Raw genomic sequence first — 13,479 nt, forward strand, 5'->3', positions numbered from 1 at the left:
TTAAATAAAATATATTTTGTGAGTTTACCCGGCAGCAGCAATCCCTTGCCTCAGTTAGTGGATTCCAATTAAATAATAATAATAACAAAGAAAACCCAGTTCAGAGAAGGTCCTTGTCATATTCTTATTGAATGCCCTGTTCACCACCCCACCACCCCCCATTCCCACCCCGGTAAATGTCAGTGCAGGGAAAAAACAACTCTTGCTGCCACTCATCCCTTTTGTGGGCACGGGCACTGTTTACATCCACCTCTGTTCTCACATTGTATAGGGCTTTTTTTGTTCATGTTGGGGAAAGATTACCGAGCATGAAAATGAGGTAAAATAGTAATGCTTAATAATGCTTTACAAGTCAGTCATGCTTTTTATAAGCAATTGCATTGCATGATGTGCAGCACTCAAAGGCACAGTCTCCTGAAGACTCTGTGCTTCTTGCTTCTTGTCTAGACAGACAAGCCCCAAAATAACAAACAGGATACTACATACGGGGCACTGAGGAGTAGCCAAGTACCCATGAAAGATTTTAATTTGTGTCTTCTTCCTGTATCTAGAGGCCTTAGGTTGGACCGCAGGTTTTGCTGGTATAGAGCAAATCTCATTGCATCAAAACGGGAATGATGGGGGTAAGCGATCACCACATCTTGTTCTAGTCATTGGCAATTATATGGCTTCAGGAACATCACTGTACTTTGGTTTAGGCACCAAAATAGAAATCTGCTATTTTCTGTCATCGTACATCCACTGACTATGAGCCCCAACAGGGCTGAGGCCAAGCACCTCCTTCATTCCAGACCAGATCACCATCATTGCTGGGCTCCAACAGTAAAGAAGGAACACACACAGACACTCGTGGAGGTGGGTGAGCAAATAAAACCAAACAGTTTGGAGCAAAATGGCAAGAGGGGAATTATGGACTCCATTGTCATAGCAGCTGCACGTTGCATGCACAGCTCTTTCTGCAGTCAGTGGTCCTTGGACATCTGTAGAAGTCACTATTTAACAAAGTGAAAAGAAAAAAGGGAAGAGGTGACTAATGATGATTGTTAATTGGATCTGTGGACACAGCTAAAATTAAAAAAATGCTTGAAATATGGTTTGATTTATTGGTATGCAGGATAAGCTTTGAGCAAAATAAAAAAAAATCTCTGAAATGAAAGGGAAATATGTTTCACAGTGGAAAAAAAAAAAAAAACAACAAAACATAAAACAATCTAGAAGTGCTGACTGGGAATAACAACAAAAGCCAGATGGCATAAAATGGCATCTTTAGGGATTATGTGGCATAAGGAGCTGTGCACAAAAGCATGCTCTGAGTCCTTAAAAATCTATCACTGCTTACTGGGCATGCTCAGTGTCCTTAGATAGCCACATTAACTTACTTAATGTGCTCTGGCCCTAAAAGCTGGACAATCATCTCTACTATTTAAGCTCCCTGCCCTTAGTTATCCTCAGCAGTTCATCAAGCTTCCTCTGCTGTGCTGTTATATATCCTCAGCAAGCCAGGATATTCTGCATTATCAGAAACTTGAAAAAGGTTCCTTTATCATACTTAACAACACAAATCAGTCCCCTATAGGCATAAAGCTCCCCCCGCTATCTTGTTCATTTATTGGGAATGGAAATGAACCTTTAAGGAGTTCACTTAAATTTCTTCTAGACAGATCTGCAACATTACTGAAATGTTTTCCCATCATATGAACATAAAGGGGCAGGAAACTTATTTTCATCTACCCACCCAAAATTCTGCTCTACTGGATGTGAGTGCGATATTGAGTCATTAGTGAAACATCCATTTAAACAACTCATTAACTTAATACCGTAACCAGTATTGAACTTCACATTTGTCAAAACTGAAGTTCTCTGTGTGTTTAATTCCAAGAAGACCCTGCCTACTCCTTTTCATCTTTCCAGCAACAAGGAAATACTCTAACTGCAATCAAAAACAAGCCCAGTATCATTTACATTACAATCATAAAAAGTCCCATCACTAGTTCAGACATCTAGACACCATATTCCATTTGCTTATGGAGATTTACAGAAATCTTCTTAACAGCAAAGAAGATTTCTCTCCTCAGACCATCAGCTTCTAAACTCAGCCTTTTCTCCTTTCTTCAGTACAGGATTTATGCATATAAAAAGAAGTAAATGAATCAGCTTTTTCTAGTTACACAAGAACCCAGCGCTTATTAGGATCAAATCTCTAATAGGAGTGCTTGCTGTCCTGTAGGAAACCTCTGCAACAAGTCTGTTGATTTGAAGATCTTTCTTTAAACATAGCACATTATCTTACAGCAACATGTTCTGTAACACTCATTGCAAGACTTTTATTCCTCACTTATGAACACAAGATGTGCAAATATGATGATCCGGTTCCACATGCAACTTTCTTCCAGCTGGTTTTGGATCCCACTGGACTGCAAACCACAATGTTCAGGAATGGAGCAAAAGTTCCCGGCATCACTGGAATTCTAGACATGCTGCTGAATCCACCTTTAACTAAAAGTTAAACTGTGCTGGCCTTATTTTGAAAAGCTTAGATCACTGCGAAACACTACACTACTTTTTTTTTTTTTTTTTTCTTAAATTGTGTGTGAATTTGTTACTCATGAAATGTGCCAGATTGACAGTCCTCAACCCTCCTGCATCCACAGAATGGGTAGAAGAGTAACATAATCTCCTGCATGTTTTCTGGCATTGATGGGAATAATTTCACTTGGCTTCTAATTTCGATAGAAATAGAGTCAGTCCTCAGAGCAGGAAATGAACTTTCACAAGATAAATCCTCCCAAAATACTGCAGAAAGATATTTATTTTAGTGGCTGTGAGACAGGTACTAAAAGTATCTGGGAGTGAGGAAAGGGAAATATAAGCACTGAGATTCTCTGTATAGATCTGAAAGGTGTAAAATCACTACATATCTGTCTGAAATTTCCAGTGTGAATTTTCCCACAGCGAGAGAATGCATGACTGGTATAGGAGTGGTATATCCCATTTCTATTCCCCTCCTATGGATCTTGGTATGTAGGGTGCATTATGAATAACAAAGAACACAGCTATTCTCCACTGCCGTCTCCGAGTGGAAGATGACCCTGTAGAGCAATGATAATTTTGTTCCATTTGAAAACAGCCCAGAACTCCCCTGTATTGCCTTAGAGTGTCAAACAATTGACCTGGAAATCACCTCTGCTGGAAAATTAGCTGTGACTAAGTCCCTTGTACCTCCTCCTTGAGAATCAGGAGCAGTTTAAACATGAAAAATATTTAGATGGGGATTTATGAAATCAGAACTGTCCTGATTAAGCTGAAATGAAAAAGACCAGGGAAATAGCGAGGCAGTTAAGAAAAATGCAACTGAACCTAAGCAAAATGTGGCGCTGAGCATGATGTTCACACCAGAGAGCCAGTCTGACACAGCAGATCGACCAGCAGCCACACTGCGCCCCTGTACTCGAAGGCCTTTACCACAAGGCTGCCCGTTGCACCATTTTGAGGGAAAAAGTTGAAGTGAATAGCTATGAGAACCCCATTACCAGAGGGAAATGATTTTAGTGCAAGCTAATGGAAACCACATTACAAGAGTAAATTATTTTACTGCAAGCCTATGAAAACCACATTACAATGGTCAAACAATCTCATTTCAAGTCCACTGAGACCACATTAATAAAGCCATTATCAAAGTAAAACAATTTCAAATGAGCTCTATGGGGATTCAGTTTTAAACAGCAACAAGATTTCAATGCCTGTTGAAGAAGGCCCCTTGAACGCTATTATGGTGTACCATCCAATGCACAATCAGAGTTATGGGGGGCTAGCTACGCGATTATGGAAAAATGGGTACAGTCTTTTCCAAAACCTACTAATTTGACTAACAATTTGCTATTAATTACCATTCATGTTCTACTTATTTCTTCCTTTCCAATGCGTGACATGGGTTCATTAGAAAGCAATACATGCAAAATGAATTTTAAAACATTTCAAGAAGTCATGGTAACAACCCAAAAGGCAGTAACCTCATTCAGCCACTTGTGACAAGCACACGTACAATATTTTGGGAAGGAGACAGCTGCAATAAGTCCTTGTCCCTTTTCCTCTCATCTGCCAGAAGCAAAAATCTTCATGGGCCACATGCTGAGAATAGCACAAGACTTGTGTCTGAATTACACTGTGAAGTAGACTATGCATAGAAGAAGGAGGAAAATGGAGACCCTGAATGTTCTCTCTTGAAAGTGGGAAGGCTGTACTCCTATTAAACAAGCTGTTGTGGTATTTATCAGTCATACATGCTTCTGTTTGCACACATCCATACACAGACACAAGGAATGACCTCAAGTGATGCTTTCACCTTTCTGCTTTGGCTTGTTCCCCCAACATCCTTTGTGTTCACTGCTGCTGTAGGAAAATTAACTTTTGCCACCAAAAAACTGAAGAAGAAAATATTTCTTTATGTTTTTTTAGAGATGGTCCCAGACACTCATCTTTGATGAATCATTCCAAAAGTTAGCAGGTAATTTTCACTTTGCAGAGTTGACCAGCTCTGAAGTAGAGAGTGCAACATGCTCATCCTCTTTCAGTCTCAGTGAATCTGTAATGCTTTTCTGCAAAGGACAGGAGCTTTGGCAGAATAGATTTGAGTCTGCTGTTACCAGAATAAGCTATATTGTGTTGGCTAAGAAAGTCCCCCAAAATATGCATTTGAATCTACTCCGGCGGAAGCTGTTGTTAAACGTGGCTCCCCGGAAGAAAGTCAGACAGACTAATATGTGACTCTGTGGACGCCAGACTGGTGCCTGTATGCTGAGCATGTTCTGACATACAAAAAAGGCTGTTTCAGAAGAAACAGCAGAAAAGCCTTGCTTACCCCGAGTCATATATCCTGAGTTATCTCTTGAGGTGTCTTCCAGCCCTACACTTCCATGAGTCTACAGTCAGGCTTAGTAACTATTAGCTTAGCCTCTCAGCTCTGCCTACTAAATGAAACCTTCTGCATGCAGTAAGTATAAGAATAATTCCAGCTTAATTCTGAGATACCTGTGGATTTAAAGCATCTATAGGTTTTGGTAGGGGCGTGAAAGGTATGGCTCTGTAACTTTAGGAACTCATTCTGGGTTGACTTCAACTGGTGAAATCCTTTTGTAGATACAGCTGCAGGTCTCTGTACCCAATATACTGGGAAATACTTTACAATCAGTGACTAATCTGAAATCTTTAGATTTCCGGCTAGAGTATGACAACTTTATAAGATGGCAATAACAGTAAAAGTAGTAGTATCTCCTTTATCACAGAAGACCAAAAGTTCAGGTACTGCACTCAGTCTTGAGATCATGCTGATGAACTAGCAAACTACTAAGTACTGAAATGTTCTTCTTTTTTTTTTCTATTCAAATCAGAAAACAAATCATGATCCCTAGTGTTTGTTTGTTTATCAAGATGTAGTTAAAGATTTTTCAAAGAATTACAATAGACAGTGTTTTAATAGTATTACCAGTTCCAAAGTGTTGCATTCCTAGGTTGAAGCTGTGGGTCTTTGAGCTGATCAGTAATTTTGGTTAGGAAGAGAAAAAACAAAACAAAACAAAACAAACAAGAGCAAAAGGATCCCTTGATATTTCTGAGTTGCCTACTATTGATAGCCAGTACAAGAAAAAACAAAATAGGATAATGATAATGACATGAAACTAACCCGTTTCTCCAATCCCGCCTCAAAGTTCTTCAGAACTGTAAAATTGCCAGATTTGGTGGAAACTGCCTGAAGTAGACAAATATGTTAATTCTAAACTTTTCCTGCTCTCCATTATGTCATTAGAAAAGGGATGTGCAACAAACATTTTAAAAATATCTCATATTACTGGTAACTAAATCGGTCAAACAAATATAAATATTTTTCTAAGCTACATATATTTGAATGTTTGGAGATGTGGGTTTTTTTTTTTTTTTCTGAATGAACTGTACCAGAGTAATTCAAATGAACACATTACGTGGTGTTTGTAAAGATTCATAAGGATCCTGTCCTCCAGCAGCACCACATGTGATACATTGGAAGAAGGTACACCTCTGGCTGTGTCCAGATTTAACTCAGAACTGCTGATTTGCTCAATTTCTGCCCCACCCTCAATGATATTTTAATGCAGTTTTTGTCTTCAACTCTAACAGTGCTGCTAAATAGGTCTGATTCTCTGGAAAAATAATAGTTTTTCAAAATCAGCATTTTCCTCCTGATTTGCCAGCTGTTTCAGTAAACTCAAACTTACTAACTGGTAAGTCTGAGTGCCATCCACTGCAGTGATATTCTGGGTTTAGATTCTTCTGATCTCAAATACAAAAATCTCTTTAACAAATACATAATTTTCTATCAAGCACAGGGTAGTTTTTCTGGTTTTTGTTAATATTTCCCAAGTAATCTCAAAGCAAATATGCACTGCACACCTACTTAGGCAAATTCAAATACCTCTGACAGAGAATCAGCACCTCTGCTTGCATTTCTCCTTTTTCTGTTACTGTGACTACTATTGATCAACTAAAAAGTAATTATTTCAGGTTATTTAATTTAAAAGTAATATTAGGTTCTTGATTTTGCACATGTATTTTCAGTAGCTTCTTTACTGCATTACATCAAGCGGAGGTGAGGACTTCAGATGCACACACAAAATCGCAGTCACAGCACAATGAAAACTGCTGAAAGACAGTTGTTTTCTCAAAATTCGTTTGTGGCAGAACAAAAATAAAACAAGTCTAGTCCACAGTCTTACTCAGACTCCAGGTATTTCACTTTAATCCTTTTTCTCATTTTCATGGAAGTATTTGCTTTAACTGAGTGTGCACATTTTTGTTTACTTTTAATTGTTGAAAGCAGCAAGAAATCAAGGCTGGTAACAACCGGAAGAACACAGCTATAGTAAGCTCAGTATGACGAGAATACTTGTTGTGGTTTTATATTTAGAACCAGTTACTTCTACCCACAGAAAATTCACAACTGTTGATTTGTTGCAGAAATAAATGCCTTCAAAACAATGGTGGCTCACTACACATTCCTACCAATTAATAATAATAATAATAATAATAATAATAATAATAATAATAATAATAATAATAATAATAATAATAATAATAATAAATTAATAAATATCTATATATATATCTTACTAATACAATGAAAAGACCGTGGATCTGCTTTTCAGAACTTTGTTCTCTTGTAATCCTGAGAGCACGTGCATTGATATGCTAGAAGAAAGCAACCGTGCTGGTGGGTGTCAGTGTTGAAAACGTCTGGTACGGATTCTGTGGGTTTTTTGTCTGCCATTCATACAGAAAGATGGCTCACCAGATTCATGGTAGTATACAAAAGTTGCAATAACTACTCCAATTTAAAAAGCAACAAAGTGCTAGGACTTCAGCACTGAAAACACTTCAGTCAACAGGAGGGGAGATCCTTGGTCTGTTAGTCTCAAAACAGTAGTCCATGGAGGGCATTTCACTAAAACACTATCAGGATCCTGAAGTACTGGTCAGTCACTACTGGCAGCTGAGCTGTGTGTTGGGTGTGAAGACACATAAGCAACAGTTCTGGAAGTTGATATTTCCAAGCTGAAGATGCACTGAGTAGACACACAGAATAATCTGTGCTACCAGCAGTCCTTAGGCCACTTTGAAGAGAAGTGTTAGCCTTGCAGATTGCATCTTTACAGGTTGTAATCTGTAAAGGCTGCCTTGAGCATGGCTTGGAGAAGCCTCAAAAGCACTCGGGACCCTGCACAACCAAACATACCTGCTGGGTTAATATTGTGGAGGAATGGACTCAGTAGACCGTGAGAAGGTAGGTGGAAGTGAAGCAAACTACATTTACAGTCGTTCTTGGAGCTGTTTCTGATAGTGGCACGAGTGTATCCAAAGAAGGAAAAAAGAAAAGGGAGAAAATATGGTAATATTGATAAGATGGCAGAAATGTTTAGGACCCAATACAAACTTAGACCCAAAGCTTGATCTGAAAACCACCAAACACTCTCTTTATTATCATCAGTTGCAGTTAGAAATCAGGATGTATTTAACTATCTTGGTTTTGGTTTCACACCCTGTACTGGTATCCCATTCTTAGGACTGACTCTTTCAAAGTCAACAAGTCTCTACTCAAGGCAATGAAATATCTTCAGCAGCTTTGATATATTTGCATGATTTACAGATGCTGTGGTCACCATGTGTGCCCTATCTCTAGCTGAGTCATGGGCTGTGGCTCTGACAGTCCTCCTGAGCTAAACAAACATGAGTCAAAGCATGGCAAAGACATGAGCGAGCGGAGACTGAGCACGTGAAGGAACTATACATGAAATGTCATACTATCCAACCACTAATGTCCAGCCATCTAAGTAGATTAAAAAGGAGGAAGAATAAGGTGAAAACTTGATGAGCTGGAGAAAACTTAAGCACAGCTTTCAGCATTTCCCAGCAGCCTAAATCCGCGCTGGTGCAATTCATAGCGGCTGTGCTAAAGGATGCAAATGGAAGATACAGACCAGACTGTTCTTACATATGAAGTTCAGTTGTCAACTTCTGCAGGTAGTGTACCTGATATAACATTCACCTGAATATAAAAAAGTGTTAAATCATCCACAAACAGAGTTGAGAAAATATGTTCATTCTTAAAGATAAGAGAGATTCAGTGTTCATGATCTTGTTGGGCTCTTCTCTACTTTGATGCAACACCACCACCTCTCCTGTTAGGGCAATACAAGCTGATATCAGCATGGTTTTGGCTTTAGCAGCTCATTATAGGCTTGTTGGTTACAACATTTTGAGGAAAGACAAATGAAAGTTTACAGGAAGAGCATGTTCACTAGCTTCTCACTGCTTGGCATGTGGATCAAATAACGTGAGTCTGGCAATCTCAAATAGTTTTGCAGTCTACCACAGCTGAATCAATTTGCTGACAAAGAGAGACAAAAATCAAGAACAAGCATATCAGCGGAAGTGGTGCCTATCTAGTTCTGTTTGTGGGCTCATACCCACTCTTCAGTTATCCATTGCTCTGTAAGCATCACATTTCATGTAATACTTTAAAGCTCATGTTCTTCAAATAAGACCAATACAGTGTGCCCTGATTTCCAGTGAAAGATACAATTCATTTCTCGAATAACAAGATCTGGTCTTATGGTTTTTCATCTTATTTTTCCTTTTATTTTCTGGTGAGTTGCATATGCATAAGACCTACGGAATCTGAAACATTTCGTAAGGCTGTACAAAATTTCAGTTTAAATAGTATCACCATTAACTGTTGTCCAAACCTTTGTTTTCACTGATACTCCTTTGGACAGAAACTTTCTGCCCATGGATTAAGAAGAGCTGAAAGAGAGTGCTCCCTTGGGAAAGTTTCCTGCCTCCCTCAGGGAGAATGAACTGTTTTCTTCTGGGTGGCTGTTGTTCTGCCCCAGTCGGTCTTTTTTTGGACGGGCCTTTGAAGTTAAAACCCCTTCTTCTCCCACCCATCATACACCTGACACCTAGAATGTCACAGACTTCGAACTTCAAAGGTTTGCTCAAGCAAAGTGAAGAGGTCCAGCTATTGAAAAAGACTGACAGGAGAATAAAAAAAGGAGATACCTTTTTTTAAAAAGGGAGGACTAGCTGGAGCACATAAAAAGCAGGTATTCCAGTTCACCACATCGCCTACATCGCCTGTGATTTTCACATTGCAAAGCACATCCTGGAATATATCTGAATTAAAAGTTGGATTTTGCAGGGTGGGCTCCAGAAGTTCCCATCTGCCCTGATCAGCTGCTGTAATTGGAGTTTTTTAAATGGCACAACTGATCAGTTAAAAGAACATGTATGAAGTTAATTTAACATTTTAAATGCAGTATATTTTAGAGACAGTGATATTTGAAGATAGTTAGCAAAATTAGTATCAAGTACGTTAACCATTTCCTCAAATTTTCTGGGAATTAAGCATGTTAATACTCCACAATATTGAGGATAATAATGACTCCTTCAGTTTTCTTAGCAAAAAAGCAGAAAGAATACAGGTTTTTGAGGAACACCAACTGTTTTAAAGTAAAACAACAAAAAAAATACCTTTTTTCAGTAAATAGAAGATACCAAATACCTTAGAGTTAGGTAGGCATACAAGTAAGCTGCAGCACCTTTATCAAAGTGAGAACCACTTCAAGCAGAGCTGGGATGTAACATGAATCTATTTTGAGACCCTCTCATGACAGTTGAGCCTGAGCATGTAATTCCTTCCCCTGTGCCTACCCTCACTGTAGGGACAGGGATTTATTTCAATACATTATGCACCAAAATTACCTGAAAAGTCAACATCCAGTTCTGTAGATAGCAAATATGCCTACTTTCTGGTTTGCGTGTCTCATCTCAGCCTGATGCTTTTGGCAGCAATAGAACTGGGCATTTCATTTGCCTTGGGGGACTCCCCATCGCTAACACGTCCAGTTTTGTGCAGCTACTTGGAGAACAGCACACAGACGGCACACTTCTCAAGCTTTCTTTCAAGCTTAAATGCATCCCACTCAGGTACAGAATACCTTTGTTACTTGTTACATATACCTTTATGCCTAGGGATATAGACAGGCAAAACACACACCTGGTATTACCCCAAACATGGTTGCACTTTACCGCATCGAATAAGTAGAAAATATAATTGAAGATGGATTGTTAAATAGATAAGTTTTAGGCAGCAATTTCAATTTCAACTAACTGAAGCCATAGAATACATCTAAAGCAAGAAAACCTCAGCTGCGCAGAAGCACAAAAGAAAAAATGAAACCGAAAAACGTGTTGTATAGTAGTAATTTAGAAAAGGATATTTCATATTTATAAATTGTATCCAAGGTCAAATCTAAGTGTGAGCAAAACTTGACCTGTGTTTGACTTCAGTGCACAAGGGCTATGTATGACTGTGTTCACATTATTTCAGCTCCTTTCTTGATATGAATTTTATAAGTAACCATAAGCCACCACAATGCCTCTAAACTGAGTACAGCATTGAAATAAATATGTTAAAACCCCTGCATATAATTACCTACCTGGATAAAATGTTTTAAGTCTGATTCCTTGTCAGAAAGGGATAGAAATGTCTGCAATTCAAAGCACTCAGTGCCAATATTCTCTGTGTGTGTGTGTATATATATATATATATATATATATATATATATATATATTTGAGTATTTAGATGCCTGACCTAATGAACTTAAGCTAGATAGCGCTTTAATAATCAGATCCATAGATGCAGGTTAAGTGCAAATGGGTCAAAGATGAAACCAAAGCCCACAGAGCCCAGCACTGTATTCCCAGCACTCATGTTTGTACTTGTCAGCAACTCAGCCCTCCTTTCCCCACCCCCACCCCCCAGAAATGTTGCCTCTTATCTGTTAATCTTGAAAACACTTTTATTTTTTTCTTTTAATTGAAAAAGATCCAAGTAAAAAAACCCATGTCTTCCTCTTCTTCTTGACCACTCCAGCATACATACTTCTTGGACACACAACTCCTGTTTCCTTTGTCTCCAATCTTTCACAAATGATGATCCATTTAAAGCTATAACACTTGCAGGTTTTACCAAGACTTTTTTTCCTACATGGTGTTTATCTTGCCTCTTTGTAAATACATTACTGATGCTCTCTATTGCAGACCATGGCTTTTAAGCTCTTTGCAAGGAAATACCCCATCCCAATATCCCGTTCCTCTCCATCTCCACAGGCAGGTGGTATGAGGGATTACCTAGGTGCTGCCATTTCTCCTTCACCAGCTCTTCAGAAGCCTCTTGTGCTCCTACTGAGCCTGTTCCTTTTGCTCCCTGATCAGGCCTGCACCTATGAAATACAACCTGTCTTTAAAAAAGCAGCCACAATAATTCTTTCGCAGACAAACATTCTGTTCTCTGGATTTTTTCTTAAAGTGTGTTTATATCTGTGCCTGGAAAGGATAGCCTCTTCTTAAACAATAGTCATGAATCATACCTACTTAGAGGTTAGTTATATGTTCACGGAACTCTTTCTTAGTAAAAATACATATATTTTGATCCCAACAGACAAGAGGAAAGAATTTTATTTTATTCATGCTAAAATCTGGCCTGAGAAGAAAGTCCAATAAATGACCTCACCACTGAGGTATACGATAAGGTATGCGCACTTCTTGTTCAATGTTTGTGGTTGTTTTTTTTTTCGTTTAGTTGCACATGTATCAGATAACTGATCTGTAGCTGTTAGCAACGTGATATTTATGATTAATGTGACTGCATATGATGTGAGCATTAGAGATTACCTGGAGGTTTGACAGGGTTCTTGTTTTCTTCTTGAAAATGAAGTGGCATTTATAATACTCTAAAAAAGGAGGAGGAAAAATGAATAAGAATACAAATACATCTGAGCACATCTCTACTGTAATTGGTAATCGTGTGAAGCATATCGAGTGAACAGTCCTAATTTGCTTGTAGACAAGGACAACAAAAGTGAACAGCTACTCATGTTTAGCCTCAGAGAGAAGGATCTGTGCCAATTGCTTTTGTTTCCACTATCAGACACCGAGTCAGAAACAACGCTTACAGCTGCAGGATCTCTCACACTGGAGCTCAGTGTCCTGCTTTTAGCTGCAGATGAATGCAGAAGACTGCCGGATCAGAAAAAAAAAAAAGGGGGGGGGGGGGGGGGCAGGGAAAAAAAGGGCAAAAAAAGGCATGTTTTCCAAGTAATTCATCATCTTAAAAAAATGCCAGTTCCAGAGAGGTTCTGCAAATGAGTGCAGGACGAGGTTTATGTGTTACACCTTAATAAAAAAACTAGGAAGTGTGAACTCATCGGTGCAGCCATAGCTTATTGCTGCCCCTTCGCCGCTATGTGCTTATGGAGAACTGATCCTTCAGAAAATGTTTCCTACCTCACTGGCTCCACCAGGGATAAACAGCTCGTTAAGGGACTAAGGCTCCTTCCTACAAGCCAATATTTTCAGAGCTGGGACCTGTACAGAGACAGCTTGACAAGCATTGGAAGTTGTTTCCTCTTTTGATTGAGTGCATTTTCTTCATTATATGAGGAAGGAATTTGTTCTCAGCATTTTTATGTAGGGCAGACGTTGAGATACTCTGTCACAGATTTCAGGGTTTGGACAGATTAAAACCTTGTTCAGATTGTCTGGTAGATAAAGGCAGTTGCAAGTAACCAGCCACTGAAACATATAGGCCTTCTAGAAAGCAGGAGTTAAGAGCCTAATTACCTTTACAAACCTGTACTGGTGTGTCTCTGCTCATGACAGCTCTTTTGGAAACACCTCGGGATCAGGGCTTTACTTTCCACTTTCAGCCCAGGAACATTTTGGTGGAGGTATTGCTCAGGTCAAGTACCGGACAAGTGCAAACATGTCCACCACAATGGATATCTGTAGCACATGGAGCTGAAGATGAGCAAGGAGAGACCTTCAGCTTAGACTTTTGTGGCTTCAGAAAGGATGTGTCTTGGTAATGATGATGCACAAAGATACCC

The sequence above is a fragment of the Falco rusticolus genome, chromosome Z (genome assembly GCF_015220075.1).
Source record: "Falco rusticolus isolate bFalRus1 chromosome Z, bFalRus1.pri, whole genome shotgun sequence".
NCBI classification, from domain to species: domain Eukaryota; kingdom Metazoa; phylum Chordata; class Aves; order Falconiformes; family Falconidae; genus Falco; species Falco rusticolus.